The sequence below is a fragment of the Nannospalax galili genome, unplaced genomic scaffold, assembly GCF_000622305.1.
Source record: "Nannospalax galili isolate Female #2095 unplaced genomic scaffold, S.galili_v1.0 scaffold221, whole genome shotgun sequence".
Taxonomy (NCBI): domain Eukaryota; kingdom Metazoa; phylum Chordata; class Mammalia; order Rodentia; family Spalacidae; genus Nannospalax; species Nannospalax galili.
In genome coordinates this window covers 490,204-503,022 of record NW_008344592.1, presented here as the reverse complement: position 1 = coordinate 503,022, position 12,819 = coordinate 490,204, and the positions used below count along the sequence as shown (strand labels likewise).

At 42.1% G+C, this 12,819-nt stretch overlaps 1 protein-coding gene across 1 annotated transcript in view; it reads left to right on the top strand.

Annotated features, from left to right (window-relative positions):
• The first annotated feature begins 702 nt into the window (after positions 1–702).
• Positions 703–12,819, top strand: part of Rbm12 (RNA binding motif protein 12) — a 44,976-nt gene continuing 32,859 nt past the window's right edge. Inside the window, 2 exon segments of the mRNA XM_017800045.2 lie at positions 703–860; positions 9,118–9,199. The gene's annotated coding sequence lies outside the window, so the exon portion shown is untranslated.

Genomic DNA, 12,819 nt, shown 5'->3' with positions numbered 1-12,819 from the left:
TAAAATTTTTTGTTTGGGACAGTTGCTCCAGCTGGCCTGAACTCACTGTGGATACCAGGCTGGCCTCGATTTCACAGAGATCCGCCTGCCTCTGCTAGGATTAAAGGTGTGCAACACCATGCCCTGCTGGCTGAAATTTTTTTTTTTTTAATTATTTTTATGTGTATGAGTAAATTGCCTGCATGTATGTAACTTCACACGTGCTGTGCAGTACCTATGGAGGTCAGAAGAGGGCATCGGATCCCTTGGAATTGGAGTCAAGGATGGTTGTTAGCCACCATGTGGATGCTGGGAATTGAACCTGGGTCCTCTGTAAGAGCAGTGAGTGCTTTTAACCACGGAGCCATTTCTTCAACCTGGCTGAAATATTTAAACGGGGGCAAAAAGGATCAGGTTTTTGCTCTGGTCAGTACTTTATCAATAAAGTAGCTACTATTTCCTGTCCGTTTGATCCTCAAGGAATTCTGCAGTGTAGGCACGGTTTCGCTACTTTCACAGAATCAAAGAACCAAAGCAATTTGGACAAGGTGAGCAGTGAAGGTTGGAGGCCTCAGACACCCTTCTGAGGCCTGGTTTTGGAAGCAGACGTCGCAAAAGGGGTTAAAAAGCCCCTCTGGTCCCAAGCACCTGCTGCTTCGGAGACCTCTGCGCCTGCGCCGCCCACCGTGACGTCACTGCCCCGTCGGGCCCCCTGCTGGAACGCCGAGCGGGCGGGCGGCCATTTTGTGAAGCGCAGCGGAGGTGTTGGCTGTAGTGGGCGCCGGGAAGCCCTTCGGGCTGGAACTGTCAGCCGCGGGGCAGAGGCACTCGCGCGGGGGGTAACTCGGGTCTGGGTTCTGGTGCCGCGCAAGCTCTCCTCGGTAAGACTCCCGCAGCCCCGGAACGGGCGGGGCTGTGCGGGGCTCGAGCCGCCTCCTCGGTGGCTTGGGGCGGGGCCTTCCCAGGCCTCGGAGCCCGCGGCCGAACACAAAGGGCCGGGGCCGGCTGCAGGGGTCCTGGGGCGCCCACCACGCCTCTGCAGCCTCGGGGGATGCGAGAGGAGGAGCCGGCGGGCCGCAGTGGGGACGCCCTGGTGGTCCGACGGGGGGAAGCGGCCGGTCCTCTGAGCCGCGCGCGCTGGGGGGGTGGGGGGGGGGGGGCGGGCGGGCCGCCGTGGGGGCGCCCTGGGGGGCCGGGGGGGGGAAGCGGCCGGTCCCCTGAGGCCCCCCGGCCTTCTAACCCCTGGGGGGGGGGGGGGGGGGGGTTTGCGGTGAGGACCAGGATTGGCGAGGCTTCGTGGGGCTCCGAGTGGTGCCGTGAACTCACGCCTCTGCCCGGAAGTGGAGAGGCGAGCCCTGTGGCCTACTACTAGCGAAACGGAGACACCTGGGTTGGAGGGAGACGCAAAACCTGCTGCCGCGGTGGCCTGAAGGGGGTTGGTGCAGTGAAGTGCTTGCGAGGGTACGAGCTCCGGACTGTATGCTGTTTGGGAACCGCTCGGGAGCAGGGGGTGAGAGGTTGGAGTATTGTAGCTCGAAGGACAGGCCTTTGGTCCCCTAATAGGGAAGGGGCTGCTGTGAACTGCACCTTTACTGCCCCCTTGGGGAGGAGGTGTTAGGAGCACGGGGCGAGGGGGGCGGTAACCTCAAGTAGTGGTGTACCTTGGAAGGTGGGCGGCGCCACTTTGCAGCCACGTGAAATAGATGGGCGGGCCTTTGAGGATCTGCAGGTTAGGGACCGGGTGTGGACCAATAGTGCAGTGGCCGTTAGTAAGTGCGTGGATTCGGTGTATGCTTTAATGAAAGATTGAAGAGCTCCCGCGTGTGCTGCTCAAGTGCTGAAGATTCATTTCATTTTGGTAGTGTATGTTGAGAATTGCAGGCCTTGTTTGGAGGGATTTCTGGGTCCTAAAAGCCTTCCTGACTGCAAGATTCACAGAGTCCGCTTCTAGTGGGCAGGCGGCAGGAACCATTGTGTGTTAGGTTGATGGTAGCCTGTATAATTTACTGAGAGAAATATAGGTTGATAACCGAAGTCTTGCTGGACGGAGAGGCTGTGTAATGAACTATTTCTCAGAGCTTCTTGGAGGGTTTGAAATAATTTTTTGCGAAATACAGTCTTAGCAACAAGAATGTGCTGGGGATTTTGTTAACCAGTGTATACTGTTAAAGAATTTCAGTGCTTTTGCAGTTGGGAAAAAACAATTTTTTAAAAATTAATAGAAATATAAGACCTATGTACTTGTTTTTGAAATTTGGTATGTTTTGATGAGATGGAGATTTTTTTTAATTTGGTGGAAAGTGATTGTGTTTAGACATTTTTCAAAGAATATTAAAAGTTTGGAAGAACTGTTCACATAACATGATAATATAATTTTTGAAGGAAAGTAACTTCAGTGTATTTGAGTTCACAAGGATGTGCTTAGTATTGGGCAGTTTTATCAGAACGGGTTGCATTTTTAACACTTTCTTATGCTCGATTAAGTGTTGGTCATTTTATGGGTTGTAATGCATAATTTAAAGTTTGATGTTAAATCTGTCAGGTAGAAATGGGAGGCTCTAGAAAACATGGTGGGTATGGATTGTTACATGCTACTAGCAGTGCACTTTAGGCTGCTTTTACTTTTTGACATGTTAAATGTTTTGACTGACTGCATATTGAAAGTTTGGGACTTGTTGCTACTATTTTTCGGTATAAAACTTCATTTTATTAGGTCACTGTGGATCATGTGCTAGAATCCAGTGCCAGTATTGATAGGGCTTTGCTTCGTTTTGCAGAGAGCCACTCCATTATTCCATTTGTTGGGTTTTTTTGTTGTTGTTGTCTTTGTTGTTTGTTTTTTTTTCCTTTTTTTTGAGATACGGTCTTGTCAGGCTGGCTTTGAACTCTGGAGCCTCTGAAATCACTGGCATTACAGAAGGCCATCTCGACATTCAGTTTGAACAAATGCTTTCTTCTGTAGTGTTCTGTTAGTAACAATGTATGGTGTTAGCTACCTCTCCCTAAAATGTGGGGTCCAGTTTTAAATCTAATGCCTAGTCTACATGTTCTTAATAAATATTCATAAAAATCAGTATTCCTAAATATTTAGGTCGACTACACAGAGAAATAATGTCACTGCAATTGTTGTTTTATCAGATTTTACTTCCAACCACCTATGTACCCTTTGGTTTGCAAAGAGTTTTAAGTTTAAAGCCAGTTTTGAATATTGAAGACCATAGTGAAAGTGGATGTGGTTGGTTAGGTTAGAAGTAATATTTTTGCTTTGAAGTATAAATGAATACGAAGAACATTTCTGTTGGTATCAGAAATAACAATATTAAAGTCTTTTTGGCAGGAGGAGCATCTTGTTTACAAATATCTTTTGATTTGCTGGCTTTGTACTGAATTGGAAGTTATGGGAAAATTAAGCAATGTATTACACATTTTCTTTAGTGTCAGAAGAATGTATTCTTTAAGAATGGTCCCAGGATCTGAAATGTGTTTCATTTGGTGACGGCATCAAAAATCAAGTGGGTGAAGCTGGCTTTGTAATGTCTGTGGTGATGGAATTATACTGTGGATGACATTGTGCCCATTGTAATTGTTGCTCATCTCTGAGGTGAACATTTGAGGGGTTGCTGGGATTTTGTCTATTGTGGATCAGAAGTACCTAGCTCTGCTCTACCCTAATTCTTGTCCAGTAAAGACTGATGATTAAACAGAATACAGAGTCACATCTCAGTGTTTATTGCCAGACAAAGAATGAATATGCTCGTTTTAGTTTGTGCTTTGTCTTCATAATAAAGAGGTCTGTTGTCAGACATTTTATCTTGAAGTTTCAAATAGTTGGAATGGCTAGTAAATAAGAAAGCTTATCTTGTCATAACATGCAAATATTTGAAATAAGCTTTTTGTTTTAGATCTTTTGAAACATGTCGATGGATCAGTAGTCTACCAGGGCCCATTTTCTCCTTGCCGTCCTCTATTTTGCATAGCCCGGGCTCACCTCAAACTCTTCATCCTCCTCCCTCTGGCCTTGTAAGTGCTAGCATCACTAACCCTAAGTGCACCATGTCCAGCTAAAAATGTGGTTTTTTTTAAAGACTTTTTTTTTTTTTAATGTGTGTGAGTGTTTGTATGTGTAGCACCTGTGTGCCTGATCCCGTGAGATTCCAGAAGAGGATGTTTGTTGGATCCCCTGGAACTGGAGTTACAGAAGGTTGTGAGCCTCCATATGGGTACTGGGATACCATCCCCAGCACTCTGCAAGAGCAGTTAGTGCTCTCAACCACTGAGCCATCTCTCCAGTCCCAGATCTGTATTTTTAGGTATTTTGTTGCATAGAATTATTTCAGTCTTGTACTTCTGAAGTTCACCAGAGCTTAAGGTGAGTAGGGTAGATTTTCAAATTTCGGATCCTGTGTTCACTTGTTAGCTGACATTTAGCTTGTAGGAATGAGCACTCTTTGGAAAACAGTGCTACCTCTGTTAAATTATTATGGACTTTACAAAGTGAGGATTTGCAACAAGAGTCTTTCAGTTCTTAGTTCCCCATTTACCTTCCTTTACCTCTTTTTTTGTTTGTCTTTTAGAGACAGGGTCTCCCTATAGGTCCAGCTGGCCTGGAACTCACTATGTAGACAAGGCTGGCCTGGAACTCACTACGTAGACAAGGCTGGCCTGGAACTCACAGATTCCTACCTCCTGGAGTGTTGGAATTAAAGACATGCACCACCATACCTGACATACTTTTTAAAAATTTTATTATTTTTATTTTATGTGTATAAGTGTATTGCCTGCATGTATGTGAGTACACCCGTGTCGTGCAATGCCGCGGAGGTCAGAAGAGGGCTTCGGATTCCCCTGGAACTGGAGTTAAGGACAGTTCATAGCCGCCATGTGGGTGCTGGAAATTGAACCCGGGTCCTCTGCAAGAGCAGGCAGTGCTCTCAATCACCGAGCCATCTCTCCAGCCCCGATACTTTTTTTTTTAATGTGTGTGAGTATATTGCCTGCATATATGTGAGCGCATCTATGTTGTGCAATGTCTGAGCAGGTTAGAAGAGAGTGTCAGATTCTCTGGAACTGGAGACAGTTGTTAGCTCCTGTGGGTACTGGGAACCCAACCCAGGCTCTCTGCAAGAGCAGCCAGTGCTCTTAACTGTTGAGCCATCACTTTAGCCCCTAGAGTTTAGAGCCTTCAAGATGACTCAGCAGGTAAAGGCGCTTGTCACTAAGCCTGACCACCTTTCCCCTAGACCTATATGGTGGAAGAAGAGAACTGACTGCTCTAAAGTTGTCCTCTGACCTCCACATACAAGCACTGCAATCTTGTATGACAGACAGACAAAATAAATTAATGTAATTAGATGAAGAGTTTAAAAAATCTTTTATAGCCGGGCGTGGTGGCACACGCCTTTAATCCCAGCACTTGGGAGGTAGAGGCAGGTGGATCTCTGAGTTCAAGGCCAGCCTGGTCTACATAGTGAGTTCCAGGACAGCTGGGGCTACAGGGAGACCCTGTCTCAAAAAGACAAAAAAAAAAAAAAAATCTTTTATGACTGGCCAGATGCTTAGAAGGTAAATATTCTTTCCATACAAGTCTGACCCTGAGTTTGGTTTCTGGAACCCATGTAAAGGTAAAAGGAAAGAGATAAGTTGTCCTCTGAGATTCATATAATGCCATGGTACATGTGCCTAAACATACATTGTGTACACACAGAAAAACAAAATCATAATTTTAGAAATCTCTTTAGATTTTATTAGGATAGAGTTGTACAACATGGTAAAGAGCCAGTGTTCTGGGTAAGGTTTTTGTTGCAAAACTCACTGTTGTATAATAGTTTAAGTAATTAACCAGAAATTTAGAATAACACTGGGATTTTTTAGGATTTTTTTTTTTTTCTTAGAGCTGAGGACCGAACCCAGGGCCTTGCGCTTTTGGCAAGCGCTCAACCACTGAGCTAAACCCTCAGCCCCAACACTTAGGATTTTAAAAAATATTGTTATTATTTTGTGGTTTTTTTGAGACAGGGTCTCCCTGTAGCCCCAGCTGGCCTGGAACCCACTATGTAGACCAGGCTGGCCTCTCAGAGTGTTGGGAATAAAGGCACCTGGCTAATATTTATTTTATGTGCATGAGTGTATTGCCTGTATGTATAAAACACGTGCCCATGGAGGTCAGAAGAGGTCATTGGATCCCCTGGAACTGGAGTTATGGATGGTTGTTAGCCTCCATGTGGGTGCTAGTAATTGAACCTCAGTCCTTTGCAAGAGCAGCCAGTGCTTTTTTTTTTTTTATCTTTTTGAAGCAGGGTGTCCCTGTAGCCCCAGCTGTCCTGGAACTCACTATTTAGACCAGACTGGCCTTGAACTCACAGAGATCCACCTGCCTCTGCCTCCCAAGTGCTGGGACTACAGGCGTGCGCCACCACGCCCAGTTGAGCAGCCAGTGCTTTTAACTGCTGAGCTAACTCTCCAGCCCACAACACTTGGGATTTTTGAAATTTATTCTACATTTTGGTGATGAATATTAAGCTTAATGCTTGTTTTATTAAGCTTGATCTTGAAAGAGATTAAATGAGTATCATTCAGAAAAGTAGTATTCCATTGGTAATCAATACCAAACAGTGACAATTATTTTTCTTCTCATTCTCTGAATTTGAAAAATGGTCAGGTGTGGTGGCCCACACTTTTAATCTCAGTCCCAGCACTCAGGAGGCAGAGGCAGATGATCTCTCAGTCTGAGGCCAGCCATGTCTACATAGCAAATTCCAGGACAGCCAGGACTACAGGGAGGCTGTAATCCCAGGGCCCCTGTGGTGTGAGATAGGAGGTGGAGATAGCTTGTTGTATTGCAGTAAGAAAACCCTGTCTTAAGGTAGAAGGTGGGGACTGACAACTGTGATTGTCCACTGACATCCGCATACCTGTGCACCTCCCCCGCCAAAGTTTTTTTTTGCTTGTTTTTTTAACAGGATTTCCCTAGTCCCAGCATGCCTGGAAGGCATGATGTAGACCATGGTGGCCTCAATCTTACAGAGGTCCACCTGCCTCTGCCCTCTGGGGCCTGGGATTAAAGGCATACTTTTTTTTTTTTTTTTTATAATGACCATACATGTTTGTACATGCCTGTAATTCCAGCATTCAGGTTTAGTGAGAATGGTGGCACACATCTGTAACCCTAGCACTTTGGAGGATCAGGAGTTAAAAGGCCAACTGTAGCGACATAAGAGTTTGAAGTGAGGCTAAGGTACATGAGACTTGTTTCAAAGAAAATAAAGCAAGACCCTTTTGAGACTGGTGGTAGTGGCACAGAGTTTTAATACCCAGCACTAGAGTTACTGAGTTGGGAGGATCACCAGCCTCATATTAAAAAACTTATAGGGCCCATAAGGTGACTCAGCAGGCACAGACACTTGCTACCAAGCCTGACCTGAGCTTGATCTCTGGGACCCCTATGGTAGAAGATGAGAACCAGCTCCCAAAAGTTGTCTTCTGACTTGCCCATGTATGGGGTGGCATGCACATACCCAGGACTGCCCTTCACACTCCAATAAAGGTTAAAAACATATTTAAATAGCCAACTGTGATGGCACATGCCTTTAATCACAGCGCTCAGGAGGCAGAGGCAGGTGGATCTCTGTGAATTCAATGCCAGTCTGGTCTACATAGCAGTTCCAGGCCAGCTGGGGCTACAGGGAGACCCTTCTCAAAAAGACCAAAACAAAACATATTTAAAAATGACGCTGTCTCAAAAAGCCCCCCCCCCAAAAAAAGACCCTATAATTATTTGGTCATATGTACTGCCTGTGAATTGTTCATTACAAGTTTGGGAAATAGTCCCCTGAAAGATAAGTATCCTATTACTGCTTTAAATTTGCAGAGTATATGCTAAGATATTTGGGGGATATTTTGGGGTTTTCTTAAAAAGTATTTTATTTTTATGTGTATGCGTGTATTGCCTGCATGTAGGTAAGTGCACCCATGTTGTGTAATGTCCTTGGAGGACAGAAAAAACTGTCGGATCCCCTGGACCTGGAGTTACGGACAGTTGTTATCTGCCATGTGAGTGCTAGGATTCGAACCCAGGTCTTCTGCAAGAACAGTCAGTGTTCTTAACCACTGAACTGTCTCTCCAGCCCCCCCCTTTTTTTTTGAGATAGGATTTTGCTATCGACCAACCTAGATTGGACTTAATATAGTATGTAACATAGGCTACTTTCAAACTTGTGGTGGTCTTCCAAATTCTGCCTTTCGAGTGCTGAGATTATAGATGTGCTTTAGGGAACTTCTTTTCTTTGTATCTTATTTATGTGTATGTGTGTAATTGCCTGCATGTATGTAAGTGCACCTGTGTCCTGCAATGTCCGAGGAGGACAGAAGAGGCCTTCGAACTGTAACTGGAGTTTCAGAAAGTTGTTAGCTGCCATGTGGGTGCTGGGATTCAAACCTGGGTCTTCTGCAAGAACAGTCAGTGTTCTTAACCTTTGAGCCATCTCTCCAGCCCTAGGGAACATGTTAAACAGTTTTTGGGGGAGAACTGTTTTGATGTTAGAAGAATTTTTCCTTAATATGTTGAATACCTATGGAATTAGCCCTTATAGACTGAACTTTCACTTGTTGTTTTGTGTTGTGTGATATTTCAGTGCAAAAGTGAAAGTATTTGAAAGAGTAATGGCAGTAATTTCTTTTAATATCCTTGTATTGATGACAGTTTGTCCAGGAATTGTTACTGCTGTGTTTTTTTGATCCATAAGTTTGGTGGGAACTTCGAGAAATAAGTTGAAGTTGGACTTGTTTATATAGATATAGACTTTTATGGAATTTTATGGATTTGTATAATTATCAAGTGATAAAAGTGATTAACAGCTGCGAAGTTGAGCTTTATTACTATTTAAATTTTCAGTTTATTTATTGACTAACTTGATTCTTGATATAAATATCTCAATGTGTTCTTGATACATAAATATTGGAATGATTCTCAGATTTTAAGGCAATACCATATTAAAAATGTGTGATTTCGATATGTCTTCTTTTAAAAAAAAGTAACCTGGTGGTTTCAGACTTTCCTTTGTAATGTACAGTTCAGTGTGGCCTGTTCGTGTTTTGTGTTTTCCTGCATTGATTTTTGCCTCCGTTTATTCTCTATTGCAGTCTAAAAGTTGGTTTTAATTGGTTGCCCACAGGATTGACTTGGCCTCTTCTTCTTAAGAAAATACATCTCTTGTTTTACAAGGTAAGAGATTTTTGAATAGGTTTATTTTTATACAAAATAAAATGAGATACCTTATTAAGAAACATGAAAATACATGTATCAACCTAATTGTGTGGTTCTCTGAGGGATGAAGGTGGGGTAAATGGGTGCTTCCTATGAGGGTTTCATGTGGATGTATTTCTTATTGCTAGGTAGCCAGGGGGAGCTTTCCCCTCAGCATTCTCATTGGATTGTAGATTCAGGTGCTTATTATTTGTATGGATATTTATATCTCCTAAGATACAAGTGTAGATGGTAGGTAATAGGTTTTACAGTGTACATTTAGATGGAATCTTAGTGATTGAATCCAGTCTTTTGTTTAAGTGAACAAGCTAGGCTCAGGATAGGTCGAAATGATTTACCCTCAAGTACTTAGCAAAATAACATGTTACCTCATATTTTTCAGAACCTAAAAACTTTTCTTCAGATGGCTTTTTGAATAAATCTTGTATTCTACTTGGTTTATTCCTCAGCCCTTTTCTAACTGGTACTCTGAGGCAGGTTTTTAGTAATTTGCATGTTTTCTTGGGTATCTTGTATAGACTTTGTGACTCTCTTCTCTTAGTAGAATTATGGTTTAGAAACTTATTATGTATATCATTTAGGCTTGTGTTTAATTTGTGTTCCTGAGACCATTTCAAGTTCTCAGTCTTAAAGTACAAACTAAAATATCTTTCTCCAAGATTGTTTTGACTGCTTGGGAGAATACCTATGCTGTTTCTCTTATAGGAAGTGATTAAACATTTTTTATGTTTAACAGGATGCTGTCATAATTTGCACATAAACAGGTTTCAGATTCAGTAAGGAATGTGAATTTGGCTCAGTTATTTTGAAACGTACTGGTCAACTTTATTGCTTGCTAAATAGAAAATAATGTGTTGGTGATGGTTTTCCTTTTTCCTGTTGTAGAACTCTGTATGTACATGCATGCTCAAGAGTCAGTTCTCTCCTTCTACCATGTGGGTCCTGTGTATCCAACTCAGTCTTTACTGGCTGAGCCATTTCACTGGCCCTCTTGTTGACTCTTGCAGTTCTTAAGTGAAAAGCTTTGCTCACCCTCTCCAAATTTCTAGTGCTTTATGGTGGTCTGATAAAATATTTTCTGTTTGTTAGTCCATCTTTCTCGGTTGAATTTGAAGATTGTTTTTATCGTTGTGTATAATTATGTAAGGAAAAACTGTCAAGTGACTGAAGATATAGCTCAGTTGGTAGTGTTTACCTAGCATGCATAAAGCCCTGGTTCAGCCCCTAGCATCACATAAACTGGGTGTGGTAGGTAGCATGTACCTATAATCTTAGTACTGGGGAGGATCAGAAGTTCAGTGTCTTTAAAAAAAGGTGAGGGGAGAACGTGAGGGGGTGGAAGGGAAATCCTTGTTGAGTCAAAGAGGAGAGACTAAAGAATAAAAAGTTTAAAATTTTTTAATTTTTTATGTGTTTGTATGTGTCTGTGTGTGGGTATGTGCACGTGAGTGGAAGTTCCCTGGGAGGCCAGAGTCATCAGGTCCCTCTGGAACTGGAGTTAACAGGCATTAAGAGCTGCCTAATTTGGGTGCTGGAAACCAAACTCAGGTCCTCTGGACAAGCAGTTCATGGTTTTAACTCCTGAGCATCTCTCCAGCCCCAAAAGTAAATTTGTTTTTTTTTTTTTTGAGACAGGTTAAAAGTAAATATTTTAACAGTACAGAATTTGCCATCATTTCATTGCTTTATTGAATTTATGTCCTAAGATGCAAAGGTAGTCAGGGGCTTTTAACCATTTAACAATAGAATGTGATTGTAAATATACAGTTTGGTTATGTTTGAATTATGAAATTTCTTCAGATATAATAAACCGTAACTTTTGGCTGCTCAAAAAGGAACAAATAGAAAAAGAAAAAAAACTATCAAAACCAAACTATATTTCTATTTTGTATGTAGCAGTTACCATATTGTGATACAATTACAGACTCCATTATATTAAATTGGGGTTCAATATTTGATAATGAAGAATTTCATTGAATTGCATAAGTCTTAAAAGTTTATAGCAGGAAACTTTGCCCCTTGTAATATTCTTGTTTTGAGACGTAATTAAACCAGATCTCAGTTAACTTCCCTGAGGACTCAGAATCAGCTTAGTAGGCTTATATTTAAAACTTGATTGATCACATTAGTTCCAAATTAAGATTTTTCCAATCTCTAAAACTTGATTCTTAATCCTTTTATAAATGTAGAATCCACGAGAACCGAAATGCTGATGCTGCCAGGTAACAGAAGAAAGAAAGAAATAAAATCCTGAAGTTAGATTTAAATTTGAGAGAATTTTTAAATTAAACTTTATTTAAAATTTTAAAAAAATCTTTTGATTGATTTTATTCATTTTTATTTATGTAAATCAGTGTATTGCCTGCATATAAGCACACTATATGTGTGCAATGCCTGCCAGGGCCAAAAAAGGGCATTAGATCCTCTGGATCTGGAGTTATAGATAGTTGTTAGTCACCATATGGATGTTGGGAAAAGAACCCAGGTCCTCTGCAAGAGCAATCAGTGCTCTTAACCTCTGAGCCATCTCTACAGCACCTATTTTATTTTTCAGAAAGGGTCTCTCAGATTGGTCTTAAACTGGCTATATAACCAAGGATGATCTTGAACTAGTCTTCCTACCTCTACCTCTCCACTTCTAGTATTACAGGTGTGTGCCTCTGTGCCTATTTTATGTATGCGGTGCTAGGAATTGAACCCAAGGCCTTTTACGCATGTTAGTCACTCTACCAACCGAGCTACATCCCCAGCCCTATTATTATTATTATTATTGTTTATTTGTGCACGTATGTGGGGGGTGGTGCGCATACAGCAATCAGAGAACAGCTTATTTGTTCTGTCCTGTCTACCCTGTGGATCCTGGAGATGGAACTTAAGTCTTGAGGCTTGCTTATAGCACCAATTAACCTTTGTCACCCGAGACATCTTGCTATACTTCCTCCCTCTTTTTCTTTTTTTTTCTTTCTTTTTGTTTTTGTTGTCATTTAGTTTTGTTTTGGGGACAGGTCTTCTGTGTAGCCAGGCTAACCAGATGCAAGAGTTAAGTTGGGTCAGAGGCTCTTGACAGTGAGTCAAACCTTGAACAATCTCTGTAGTCCATGAATTCAGGATCCTCCTGCTTCAACCTCCCAAGTACTGGGATAATTGACATTTACCACCACATCTGGTTTATGTGGCACTAGAGATCAAACCTAGGACTTTGTGAATGCTAAATAAGCATCCTACCAACTGATGATCTACGTCCCTTGCCCTTATTTAGCTAGTATTTTGTTTTGTTTTAGAGACTATATAGACCAGGCTGGCTTTGAACTTACAGAGATCCTCTGCCCCTTGTATGCACACAGCCATGCCCCTTCCCCCCTAGTTGCTGGGGTTAAAGGCAAGCACCATCATGCCTGGGTTTACTTATATTTTTTAATGCAAAATTTAATAATGTTAGTCAATGAACTTGAGCTTTTGTAAATAGCCACAATGAATAGTAGTGTAAATAGGTTCCACTGTGGGGTGATAAATACAGATTAACACAGATTTTGGCTATCCTATTTAGTATTTCCTCGAATTTTTAGTATGTATTTGCT